We start from the raw sequence: 14,203 nt of genomic DNA on the forward strand, positions 1-14,203 counted from the left end.
ACCCTCTTAACCATCAGAGAATGTTTTCTTCTGTGTTTAAACTTTTCTTGAGTTCTTAGAGTAGCAGTCCTATATGATATTTGTCCTTTTGCAACTGACTAATTACACTCAGCATAATGCCTTCCAGATTAATCCAGGTTGTGAGATGTTTCTCAGATTCTTCATTGTTCTTTATCATTGAGTAGTATTCCATTGTGTATATATACTATAATTTGTTTATCCATTCATCTCTTGACTGGCAGCTAGGTTGTTTCCATCTTTTTGTTACTGTGAACAGTGCTGCAATGAATGTGGGTATGCATGTATCTATTCGTGTGATGCCTCTTATTTCTCTAGGATATAGTCCAGGGAGTGGGATTGCTGGATCATAGGGTACTTCTGGAAACCCTGGTGACGTAGTGGTTAAGTGCTATGGCTGCTAACCAAAGGGTTGGCAGTTCAAATCCGCCAGACACTACTTAGAAACTCCAATGCGCAGTTCTACTCTGTCCTATAGGGTTGCTATGAGTCGGAATTGACTCGACGGAACTGGGTTTGGTTTTTTTTGTTTGATGGTACGTCTGTTTCTAGCTTTTTCAGAAGTGCCAAATTGATTTCCAAAGAGGTTGTACAGTTTTACATTTCCACCAGCAGTGAATAAGTGTTCCAGACTCTCTCCAGCCTTTCCAACATTTCTTAATTTGTGTTTTTTGGATCAATGCTAGCCTTCTTGGGGTGAGATGATATCTCATTGTAGCTTTGATTTGCATTTCTCTAATGGCTAATGATCTTGAGCATTTCCTCATGTATCTGTTAACAGCCTGAATGTCTTCTTTGGTGAAGTGCCTGTTCACATCCTTTACCCAATTTTTAATTGAGTTATTTGCCTTTTTGTTGTTGAGGTTTTGCAGTATCTTGTAGATTTTAGAGATTAGACCTCTATTGGATATGTTGTAGCCAAACCCATTTAGGCTTTATATAAAGATATCATGGAAGGAAAATGAGTTTCAAAATTACTTCATAAGTAAATGCAAGAATGCTTTTAGTACTTTACATTCTCACTAGGTAGTAAACAGATAGAGAAGTTTTTCTTATCATATTTGAGATACCACTTGTTACTTCTTATTTTTTTCAAATTTGTGAAAAATGGTTTCGAATTATATTGGTATGCTTTTTTTTTAACTGATTTTGGGAGTTGTTTCATGTTTCATGTATTTATTGGCTATTCAGGATCCCCCTTCAAATAATTTCATTAACAAATAAACTATTATCAATGTATCATTTTTGAAATCAAATATACAGGAATATTGTTTCCTATTTTTTTTTCAATTTTACTGGCACTGTGTCTTGGGTTGGATCTTTTGTCTGCAATGATTTGTAATGTCTTCTAATACCATTTACCAGATTGCTATATATGATAGTATCTGTTTCAGAATTCCTTAAATTGATTCATTTATTTATTCCAGTAATTTTTTTTTCTTTCTATGTCTTAAAAATAAATATTAATGTCACTGAAGATATTACCTCTTGTTTCTATAGTTTTATTTTTTAATATTTAGTAAGCATTCCTTATATGTTATCTTCCACAGAAATTTTAGAACAAGTTTTTCAATTTCTATACAAAGTGTTGTGATTTCTAGTATAACTGCAGCATGTCTGGTTCTCTGAGGACTTTGAGTCCCATGTTATTTCCAAGCTGCTTAAACCCACATTTTTTTTTTACATGTAAACATAAATTATTTTGTGATTTGCTCACATATATTAGAGAACCTGTTATTTGTAACTAAAAACAATTTCCAAATTATATAGTTTTTTTTTTTTCCCCCCAATTTTGAATCCTTGGGAATTTCTTTGGGAAAAATAGCCAGGAGTAGAATTGCTGAGTCCTAATTCATATGCAAATATTAATTAAAGCGATACCAGCAGATCAGCCTCTGAGATGTCTAGATCAGACCACATACCCAAATGCTTTTCTGAGAAGTCTTTCTTAGCCCTTGCCACCACTTAATATTACCCAGCCTCTGAAGTTTTACTCTTCTATTTAGTGCAAGATTATATTTTACCGTTGTTTTGTTGTCATTTCATTGATTGATAAAGAAGCTGGGCATCTATTCAAATGATTGTTACCTTGTTTAATTTTACAGACTTTTAATGTGTTCCTTGAATATTTTAGATGTTATTGGTTTGATGGTTTTAGTCATGTAAAATAACCCATTCAACCCATATCCGTGTGTTAACTTTGCCCTTTACTAAATAAATATTCTTAATTTTTTAAACTTCATTATATTTTATTATTACAGAAATGTGTTGTTTCCTCTTTGTAATAGATAATTTTACATAATGTTCAAATAATTCAACGCTATTACATAAGTCCAACTTATATACACATATACAAAGAATCTGATTTTGTTTTTTCCTATATAAAGGAATAGTTTTTTTTATACCACTTTATAGCATTTTGTATACGTTTGTGTGTTTGACATGTAATTCCTATTTTATTAGATATTAAGTTTCTGTATAGACTAAGCTGAGTTTTTGAGATCACAATACTGTTTCGATGGTCTGTTTGAATTGGAGCAGTGGAGAAAAGTGTTAACCTTGCCCAAAGAGAGGTTTGGCCTATGCTCTTGACTTTTGGGAGGTAACATCTAAGCACTTTAATGTCTTATCTGATAAGAGTGTCTTTGTTTACCTGGGGCCTTAGGCCACACCAGACAGTCTATGCTAAACATATGATTTAATTTGGGGGGGGACTTTGTACTATGTGGTATCAGCTTGACCACTGGATTAGCTGGAAAGTAAGGCCAACCACAGAAGTCCCAATGACAACTCTGGACACCATGACTCCAGCAAGCTTCCCTTGTTGGCAGTACTCCATGCATGCTGCCACACACTGTTGCTGGGAGAAGCATGACTCAACTGAGACAAGATAACTAGGAGCTCATGCTGGGAACTCTCCTGGGACCTGCCCGTATGTACCTCTTCCCTTGGGTGATTGTCATCTGTGTCATTTCAGTGTAATAAACAGTGATGATAAATATAATGACTTTTCTGAGTTCTGTGAATTCTCCTAAGAAATTATTGAGTCTGAAGTTGGTCTTGGTGGTCGAAGAACTTGCAGTTGGTGTCAGAGTAAGGGTAGCTTAGTGAACCTCAAGCTATGCAAAAACAGAAGCATTATAAAATTAAAAGAGGCTTTTTATACTCCCCACTTGAAGCATGAAGCAGGCTGAAACAGTCATTTCAGTTGTAAACTCACACTTCTTATTCAGAAGGAAGAAAGGCTGTGAAATTAGACACTAAGAACCAGAAAATAAAGCTTTGAGTCATAGAGAAACATTCTTGGGACACAAGACTAACCCTAATTGAGGAACACGTTGTCACCCGGATGTCAGAACTGCTGTGACCAGTGATGTCTTTGTGCCTTCTCGCTTCACCATTTCTGAGCCGATGTGCCTATAGCCATGATCCTCTGACCAGTCTATCATTGCATAATGGATGGGTAGGAAAGACAAGTAAATTTCTCTTCAGCTAATGGGTCTTCAGATAAGAAAGAATGACAGTCAAGGATCTGATCTGTGGAAGTAGATCTGAGATGCCTCAGCTGCCCCTGGATCTGATGTATCTGATGATATCCTAGACCTCTAGCCTGATGAGTCTAGCATTCTAATAGGTTATTTATTTATTTAAGAGTAGAGATCTTGAGTGAGGTATAAGTGTTATTTATCTGTGGGCAGGATGTGTCCAGAAGAGGGACTGTGGTAGATTCTTTTTTTTTTTTTTTAAGAAATTGCTGAGGCTCTATCCCCCAAAGAACTAGATGGTGCCCGGCTACCACCAAAGACTTCCCTGACAGGGAACACAACAGAGAATCCCTGATGGAGCAGGAGAACAGTGGGATGCAGATCTTAAATTCTCATAAAAAGAGCGGGCTTAGTGGTCTTACTGAGACTGGAGGGAACCTGATGGTCATGGTCCCCAGGACCTTTGATAGCCCAAGTTTGGAACCATTCCCCAAACCAACTCTACAGACAGGCATTGGCCTGGACTATAAAATAGACAATGATGCTGGAGAGGAGTGAACTTCATGGCTCAAGTAGACACATGAGACTATGCAGGCAACTCCTGTCTGGTGGCAAGATGAGAAGAAAGAGGGGGACAGGAGCTGGTTGCATGGTTATGGCAAATACAGGGTGGAGAGGAGGAATGTGCTGTCTCATTAAGGAAAGAGCAGCTGGTAGTGCACGGTGTGGTATGTATGGCTTTTTGTATCAGAGACTGACTTTATTTGTAAACTTTCACCTAAAGCACAATAAATAAATTTTTAAAAAATGGCTGCAGTTATATGTCCCGTACACAGCTTTTCTAGAAACTTGCCAATCCCCCACCAAGGGATGTGTTTTATGTACCCTACCCTTGAATCTGGGCAGGTTTTTGTTACTACTTAAACAGAGTGTGGCAGAAATGATACACTCTGATGTTCAAGGCTGGTGTGTAAATATACTGTGATCTTAGTTTCTTTTTTTTTTTTTAGTTTCTTAGTGCTAAATTACTACTACAAGTGGGTGATTTTAAAGAACAGAAATTTATTTTCTCACTGATCAGGAGGAGGCTAGAAGTCTAAATTCAGGGCACTGGCTTTAGGGAAATGTTCTTTCTCTGTTATCTCTGAAAAAGACCTCTTTGAGTTTGTGTAACCTTAGTATTCCTCGGTTCCTTGACCATGTTCACATGGCATCTATCTTACCCTCATTAGTGCTTCTTATCTCCGTGTCTAATTTGCTTTTTTTATATCTCCAAAGTCCTCAGTTTTAGGACACACTGTATAATGATATGGCCTCCTTAACACAACAAAGAAAACCGTGTTCTCAAATGAGATTACATTTTACGGGTACACGGTTTAGAATTCTAACATATTTTTGGGAGCCACAATTCAATCCTTAACACTGTGCATTCTCAGTTCGTTCTCTTGGGAATACTCTTTCTTCAATATTTCAGTCCTCATATATATGGTTACTGCCCTGAAGTTTCTATGCTGTGAGGAAACACAAATTAGCTACCTGCAGAGATTTCATGGAGAGAGATATATTCCCAGGCTGCCCGCAACTGCTTCAGACCCTTGCTGTTCCAGTGGTAGCTATCATCTGGCCACATGAGAGACTCTGAGCTGGAATATCCCTGCTGATCTTTTCTTGAATTTGTGAATCATAAAGATTATGAGAGATAATAAAATTATTGTATTGTTTAAACTAAATTTGGGGATGATTGTTATGCGGCAATATATAATTTTAAGAAGAATATTTGCTCCTGGACCCCAGCATCCATGGATGACTCCACAATATTTTCTTTTATTTTTTTTTTATTTTGTAATTTCTTGTTATATTTTATTTACAAATATTTGGTTGATTTTTTATTATTTTTGCGCGCAATTGACAGAGCCAAATATCTCCCAAAATGTTATTGTGTAGTTTAGATATGAAAGATTTTCTAGCCTAATAAAATTACTTGAAGACTATTGCCTCTTTAAATATTATTTGAAATATTGACACTTATCTGTAGTGTTGCTGTGACTCAGAATCGATGGTAATGGGGTGCTGGGTGATAGACACATCTTGGCCTGCTTCTCTTTTTTTTTTCCAAAGATTTTGGTGACTGAATTAATTTATTTGAAAGTTATGTGTATATCCATTTCATACATTTTCATCCACTTTTTTAGTCAGTTTTAGGAATGAAACCATTTTACCTAAGATTTCAACATGTATTAATTAGACTTTTTTTACAATATGCTTTTATTTAAAAAAATTTTTTTACTCTATCTCTTATTATACCAAACTCATTGCTCTTGAGTCGATTGCAACTCAGTGACCCTGAAGGACAGATGAAGGACAGAGTAGAACTGCCCCATAGTGTTTCCAAGGAGCACTTGATGAATTCTAACTGCCAAACTTTTGGTTAGCAGCTGTAGCTCCTAACCACTACACCATCAGAGTTTTAGTCTCTTATTATAAAAAAAAAAAAAAAGCCCCTTTTAATCTCAATATACTTTTGGGCTTCCTCAATTTATTTAATGGCATTTGCCATGTGTTTGTATTATCTGTATATCATTTTTTTCTCATTTAGCCAAACCTGTGACATATTTTATTGTTTAGGCTCCATAGCAGTTAATCCCCAACTTAGAAAATAAAGTAGTTTCCATGCATATCACATGAGGAAAAGCAATACTGGCTTTTTTTTTTTTTTTTTTTTGAGATGAATAAGGAGGGATTCCATAAAGCAACCTCAAAAAAAAAAAAAAAAAAGAATTGTTCTGTTCACAATATTTGGGAGGATAATGATGTTTAGATCTGGAGGATAGATTATAAAAAGTTATGGACACCAATGATATGTTTTTCTGACACTTATCTCACTTCCTGAGAGTCGTGTAGTATCCATTTCCCCATATTAAGAATTCTTGACATAACCACTTCCACAGCCAAAACCAATTTTTTTAAGCAACTCAACTTTTTTAAAAATAAATTTCTGACATTAGTTTCTTTTTTAATTCTGCCAAAATATATATGACACATAGTTTTCCATTTTACCAGTTTTTAAGCGTATAATTCAGTAGCATTAGTTACAGTCACAGTATTGTGCACCTATAAGAACTACTTACTTCCACAGTTTGTTGTTGATTATGTTTATTAAATATAAGTTGTTAATCCAGAAGTGAGAGTCAATCCATTGCAAGTAAGGCCACTTAAATGCTTCCTTGGTTCCCTCATACTTTACTTTAAATGACATGTAGTGAAATGAGGTTTATGGTGGTTTTAAACTTTATCTGACACTGAGGGGCTCATACCAGAATCATTGGCATAATTAAAATATAAAGGCCATTAGGCTCAATGAAATTTTCCACCAAAACCTTTGTGGTGCAATACCGATGCCTAGAATCCAAGATGGGGCTATTCCTTGAGTGTCCTTGACAAACTCATTTGACATTTCAAAACCCAGACACTCATCTATAAAATGAGGGTATATTATTACCGACCATATGCTAGTGTTGAAGTGTTACAGAAGATAAATCATTTTAGCAAACAGATCTTGCCACAATATGTTACGGTTATCAGAGACTGAAATTTTTGCTTATGATATGAGGGTAAAGAATATGTGCATTGTATCATGCTAATAAAGATTACATGGGAAACAAGATACTCAGAATCTATTTATCCTTTTAATCAAGGAGATGTAGATCATTCCTAGTGCTCTTTGGCTTTGCTGTTCTTCTCTCTTTTGGCATGTGTGGGGAGATTGCCCACCTCCCATCCCTTCACAGGAGGTATGCCCATGGACTTATTCAGCCAATGAAATGGGAGCAGAATGACCGGTAGACATATGAAGAATCATTTTTCAGTCCTTTATACTCTCTTCCTCTAAGAGGCAGGCCCATGACTAGGAAAATTTGCATTTTTATACTGAAAATGATTTTATGTTGTTTTTTTAACAGTTAAAACTGTTATGGCTCCCTTTCTTTTCAAATGAACATCAGAGCTTCTTTTCACATGAATGCTATGTCTTCTTTTATTGTGACTCTCCTTGAAGTTACAATGTTTATTTGAATCTCTTTTCCAGTATATTTTACATTGTTTATTCTTAACCCCTGTTTTCAAAATATATACTTGAACTGCTTTTTAACTATTTACTATAAGTTTGATCATCTGTGAATTCAAGGGTGTCTTTCTTCTGTGGATACCAAAACTCATCTGGAAAGACGACCCGGGAGCTTTGTGGATTATATCCATATTTTTTAAAGAACTCACGATGCTGATGTGGTCAAGTCCAAGGTTTATTCATCAACTGGCTTCTGATTTATGAGTCTTCCTACTTGTAATTTTTAAAAAATAAATGCTTAATGTCATTTATATCTCTATGACTAGGTACTTACGTTATAAAGGAAGGACATTCAGTGGGGAGCCCTCTTCCTCACTGACCCACATTTTGTAGATATTGTGAGCTTGAAATATGTTTTTTAAGCCATTAAGATTTTGGGGTTATTATTTACTGTGATATAACCTCCTGCTATTGGTTGATACTATTGAACATTGAAATTATTTTTTTTCAGGTACCTGACACTCTCCAAAAGAAAAATAACATTATTTTAACCCCTCAATTGCCTTAATGGCTCTATGGGTTAAACCAAAATCAAACCCAATTGCTGTTGAGTGTATACCTACTCCAGAGCATCAATATAGGACAGAGTAGAACTGCCCCACAGGGTTTCCAAGGCCGTGCTATATTTTTACAAATAACCTGTGCCTTCTAATTTTGTTTGCCAACTACTATGTTTTTTGCCAACCACTCCCTCACCCCTGTGAGACATTTTTGTAAGCACACTATGGCAATTTTTTACAACAACATGTAAAAAAATATTGGTTTGGCTGTGCTTATGAACAGACCTCATGGTTTGAGGGAGCAGTTCACAAGCAAAAATACAACACTTGGCTTATTTGCTTAAAAATATGGTAATCTTTAGGGAAGCAGAATGCCACATCTTACTCCCGAGGAGTGGCTAGAGGGTTTGAACTGCCAACCTTTCAGTTAGCAGTCGAGGACTTATCTACTATGCCTCTAGGGGTCCTTCAGATCAATGGATAGACATGTGATAATAACTTCTAACACAAAATTGGTGCATTACCTTAATTAACCTAGAAAATAATGTTTAAAGCACGTAAAGAAGTGTATGTATCCCCAAACCACTTGACCTTATTTTTTATTGTAGTAAGTATATATATAACAAAATATTTATCATTTCAACACTTTTTGCATGTAAAATTCAGTAAAGCAAATTGAACACATTTTTAAGAAAATTTTGGTCTAATACTAAACATATCTACATATTTTCCTTACCGTATTAGGGAAGCCCTGTAAAGTGTTTCTCACTCCCTCATACACAACCACTCCCCTGCCCAACCCACTCCTTTTTCCAATGAATACCTTTTCACGATATTTCTATGGTTTCAAAACAGCATATATTTTCATAATTATTTCAAGAATGAATAAATGACTGAATATTTTCATTTCTTTTATAATACTAAATGTTGCATATCAAAATAAACAACAGTATTCTTTGTAGATTTATCAATTTTTAAATTGTCGATAAATGCAGAAGATGAAGTTTAACATAAAATATTGTTAAGGGTAACTTTTCAAGCCTGAAATAGTGGGAACTTTTGACTAACCAAACAGGTATGACTAGGGCTTCCTTAATCATAACATTAGATCTCTTACTCAACTGCCAATTCAAATCATTAAAAGCCCTCAGCGTTTGATAAACAATATCTATTAGTGATATTATATATTAAATTTATGTAAAGAAAATAAAAGAACATTAGATCTCTTACTCAACTTCCAATTCAAATCATTAAAAACCCTCAGCATTTGATAAACAATATATATTAATGATATTATATATTAAAAAACTACCTCTATATAATTCCAACCAATAATCTCAATTTACTTCTAAAAATATAAATTTCAACTAAAAACGTAGGGTTTACCTAAGCAATTTCCTATAAATTGCCTGATTAAAATAGTTTATCATGATTTTCCTGATGGCACATTTTATTTGTTCATTTCTAAGACTATAGATTACTGGGTTGAAGGCGGGGGGAATTATAGAATAGAACACAGAAAGCATTATATCCCAGATGGTTGCAGAGATTCCAGATGGCCTTAGGTACACACAGAAGCCTGAAGTGAGGAAGACTGACACCATGAGGATATGAGGGATGCAGGTGGAAAAGGCCTTTGCTCTGTTGTTTCCACTTGGGAACTTGAGCACAGTAGAAAATACGTGAATGTAAGACCTGATGATGAAGATGATACAGCTTCCACCACTCCCCAGACCAGAGGCAAAGATTATCATCTCATTACCAAACGTGTCAGAACAGGAGAGCTTCAGCAGAGAGGGGATGTCACAGAAAAACTGATGAATAACATTGGAATGACAAAAACGGTGCCTGAAAGTGATGCCTGTGTGGAATCCTGAGTAGACCAGACCACCGAGGATGGAAGACAGTGTCATGTGGACACAGACTCGAAGGTTCATGATCACAGGGTAATGGAGAGGCTGGCAGATGGCCACATGGCGGTCATGGGCCATGAAGGTGAGGAACAGCAACTCCACATATACAAAGAAAACCACTAGGAAGACCTGAGCTACACATCCTGCCTTTGAAATGGCACTGCTGTTAAGCAGATTGTTGACTCATGAATTAGGGACTGTTACAGAAATGTAGCATGCATTCAAGATGGACAGATTCCTGAGGAAGAAGTACATGGGGGTGTGAAGGCTCTTGTCCAGGGTGGTGACAATAACAATGAGAAAATTCCCAATGAGAGTCACAAAATACATGAGAGAGAAGGTTACAGCATGCAAAACCCGTAGTTCCCATTCATCAGAAAACCCCATCGGGAGAAATTCAATCATCATGGTGGAATTGGGCATCTCTGGGTGAGGCAGCTACGCATGGGAGGCAACGAGAGAAGCCCTGAAGCCCTGAACACACAAAGAATTAAATTATGAGAAGATAGCTTTCAACTGATTTTTTTTTATTGCCCCCTTCCTAATTCTAATCCCTACTGATGTTCCTAATATTTTGGAATGTCAATTTTGTATTGCTTCGGTAGTCCCCATAATATTCCTATTCCTACTGTAAGAGTGAAGTGAAAGTCACGACCACTTTGTCATAAACAACACACATATGTAGAAATATTTCTGTGTGAGTATGTAATTTTCTCATGATAAAATAGATATAAATATTGATGGAGTTCTTGGGTGACAAATGGTTAACATGCTTGTTGCTAACCAAACGTTTGCATGTTTGTATCAAACCAGAGGTGTCTCAGAAGGTCTGTGATCTTCTTTCAAAAAATCAGCCATTGAAAATCCTGTGGAGCACAATTCTACACTAACACACGTGGAATCACCATGATTCAGAGTCGACTCAATGGCAAGGATTTTTGTTTTTAATATACATATAGGTTATATTGATATAGTTGGCTTTTGATAGGAACTATGCAGATAATGGTATTATATTGGATAATTGGAATAAAATATTTTAAAAGCTTTCCCAATTTTGCATTCTTCTTTTGAAGCTACGGGCAATAAAACCTAAAATCAAACCCGTAGGACAAAGTAGAACTGTCCATAGGGTTTCCAAGGAGCAGCTACCGGATTTCAACTGCCAACATTTGGTTAGCAGCTGAGCTCTTAACCACTATGCTACCAGGGCTCCCTATAGACAATACTGGGAAAAATAATGTTGCTAGAAGTAGTTCTGTATGCATAATAATGTCAAAATTATCTTATTTTCTACCACTGTAACATACAATATTAAAGTTATTTCGACTTTTACTTACTCAAGCTGAGTAAGTAAAATAAGTAAGTATTCTCCTTACCTCATGCATTTACCCCACACTGGATCTGCTTCTCATTTTCTGTTAAATTTTTGTTCTTCTTCAAATTATCTTTCTAGCCACTTGTCTGTCTTGTAAAGAGAGATATGTTCCTCCCATTGGCAGAGTGTTCCTGCTGCCAGCTGCTCTTAGAACCTCTTGAAACTTCCCCTAATATTATTTCTTTATCATCTTCAGTTTTCCAACTCTTCCAACTTTCTTTTATTCCATTTTCTGAAAAACCAAAATTTCAACAAAATTGTGCATGATACCTTACAGTACTGCTTTAGGTTTTTCTTTCTTTTATCTTAAATTACTATTTTTGTTTTTCTTCTTTTTTGTCTTTAACCTTTTAAATAATGCAGAAATTTCTATTTCACTAAAATATCATCCTACTTCTTTACCTATATGGCTTTTGGTGCAGAGAAGGAAATTTTTTACCCCCATTAACCTATTGCCGTAAAGTTGATTCCAACTCATAGTGACCCTATAGGACAGAGTAGAAATGCCCCATAGTTTCCAAGGAGTGCCTGGTGGATTCAAACTACCGACCTTTTGGTTAGCAGCTGTAGCACTTGACCACTAAGCCACCAGGGTTCCCACTGCCACAAAAGACTTGTTTAAACAATTGCACTAACAGATCATATATTCTGGATAGTTGTTTGAAGTTGGTTGGTTAGAGGGGATAAAAACAACAATCTGTGGTGATTATAAGCTCTGACTTCCAGTGATCTGGGTTGAAATAATGGTTGAATCACTGTGAAACTGGCATTTGGACTATATGTTAAGTCTTGATATTTTTATTAATCAGGGAAGAATGGTCCCTCTCTCACAGTATGTGGTCAGGATGAAATGTGAAGAAGTGTGTAACAAGTTTAGTAAAATGCTCAGGACAGCATAAATGTCCCTTGTTATCTTTAGAAACACTGCTATTATTGTTGTTTTGAACCATTACTTTTAGAGCATGTACTCCTGTCAGATGCTTTAGGATACAGGTAACATGGTTGTTAGTTGCAGTTGAGCTGCTCCAACACGTGGAGACCTGTGTATAACAAAACTAAACTTTGCTCAGTCCTGTGTCATATCATTTCTAAATCTCTCAATGAGGCTAAAAGGTAGTTTTGTATTCCTTTTTACAGAGCACAAAAGACCTGCTCAAGTTCAACAGGTGCTGTTTCTCTCACCAAACAGTTCCCCATTTTGTGATCTTCACACCTTTGCTGCATTCAATAGGCAAATGGTTACCCAGGACCTCTGTCCAATTCAATAGCTCTTTTAGTTTTCAAACAATGTCTTCAGATTTTCATGAAGATGAACTAATTGCAGTCTGTTTAAAACATGCCTCATATATTAAGCACATATAGCATATTTCCAAAACATTTTTAAGCAAGACTCATTTTCCTATAGCTAAGTTAGCAGAAACTTGGCTGAAGAATAAGGGACAGGACATTAGGGACTGATCACCATTACTTTTCTGTCATGTAAAGTTAACAACAAACTTCACCCAAAACATATTTCCTTCACCTGTAAAAATAAGATAATAATCTTTACTCTTGTTATCAATTTAAACAACATACATTCATTCATTCATTCACCAAATATACACTTAGTGCTGCTACAGGCTAGGAGTATATCTGAAGAATAAACAAAACAGAAAAGTCTCTAAACTCATGAAACAAATATTTTATTAAAAGAGGTGCAGTCTGAACAGTTAACTATTAAGAAAAAATAAACTTTTGCAGATAGTTTTAAGTGCTTTGAAGAAGATTGAAATGGATGCTATGACATAGAGAATGGGATGGATGTGATTGTGCGGGGTGGGTTTTTTCAAGTAACTGCAAGTGATTTTCAACAAACTGCTATGGAAGTAAAGACACATATTTTTACTTTTCCCCACCAAGCTAATGATTCTCTTTTGCCTTGAGTAGAGAAAATCCCAGCATGTATCTTTTGAATTGATTAAATAAGATAGAAAAAAAAGAAATAGAGTGACGCTTTATTTCCCAGGCCAAAAAATACTTTGGAAATTTTTTTCCCTGATTTGCTTTCCCCACAAATGTGTTTGAGTGAGACACAGAACTAATGCTGCTAGAGGCTTAAAAACAGGTGTGACGTAATAATCTAATGGTGAGAGAAAAACTAAGATTCTGCCAACAAACATTTAAATATACATTTTTTATCTTATTTCATGGCTACTATTTTAATATTTTGAAACATTTTTTCATTGTTAGTAAACTTCTGAATTACCCAGTAGGAAGATTTTTGCTCCACAAAAGTAGAAAAATATATTTTGTTAGGTAGGTAGGGTTTTAAATAAAGCCATTTTTATTATACTATATCGTATTTTTTAAATCTCTAGAAAAAGCTCCTGAGATATATTCTTAGTTGTGAAGGAAAGATGGAAAATCATGTGCGTGCTATAACTTTTTTTTTTTAAATAAAAGAGGAAAAAATAACTAGAAAGAGATAAATGGAAAAAGAAACAGGTGGAAATAAATCAAAAATGTAAATATAAAACATAGACAATTACCAAGGGATCCTGTACTGCCTGGTAAGGAAGGTAAGGAAGAGACTTTTATTTTCATTTTTTTATCCTACTGAATATTAGCCATTCATAACATATATTTTTAAACTTAACACATGGAAAAATAGTTAACTGGATTATGAGTATTTTGTTATTATACTTGTCTTTATTAAAAATTAAATGTATATAGTCATATTTTTTAGGATATTATCAAGGATAATTTTTTTATCAAGGATATTTTTTTATCAAGGTTATCCCTTTACTCAT

The 14,203-nt window shown here is 35.3% G+C and overlaps 1 pseudogene; it reads right to left on the minus strand.

Moving 5' to 3' along the window:
* Window positions 1–9,498: 9,498 nt before the first annotated feature.
* Window positions 9,499–10,756, minus strand: LOC111748614 (olfactory receptor 14C36-like; annotated as a pseudogene).
* Window positions 10,757–14,203: the final 3,447 nt, after the last annotated feature.

The sequence above is a fragment of the Loxodonta africana genome, chromosome 2 (assembly GCF_030014295.1).
Source record: "Loxodonta africana isolate mLoxAfr1 chromosome 2, mLoxAfr1.hap2, whole genome shotgun sequence".
NCBI classification, from domain to species: Eukaryota; Metazoa; Chordata; class Mammalia; order Proboscidea; family Elephantidae; genus Loxodonta; species Loxodonta africana.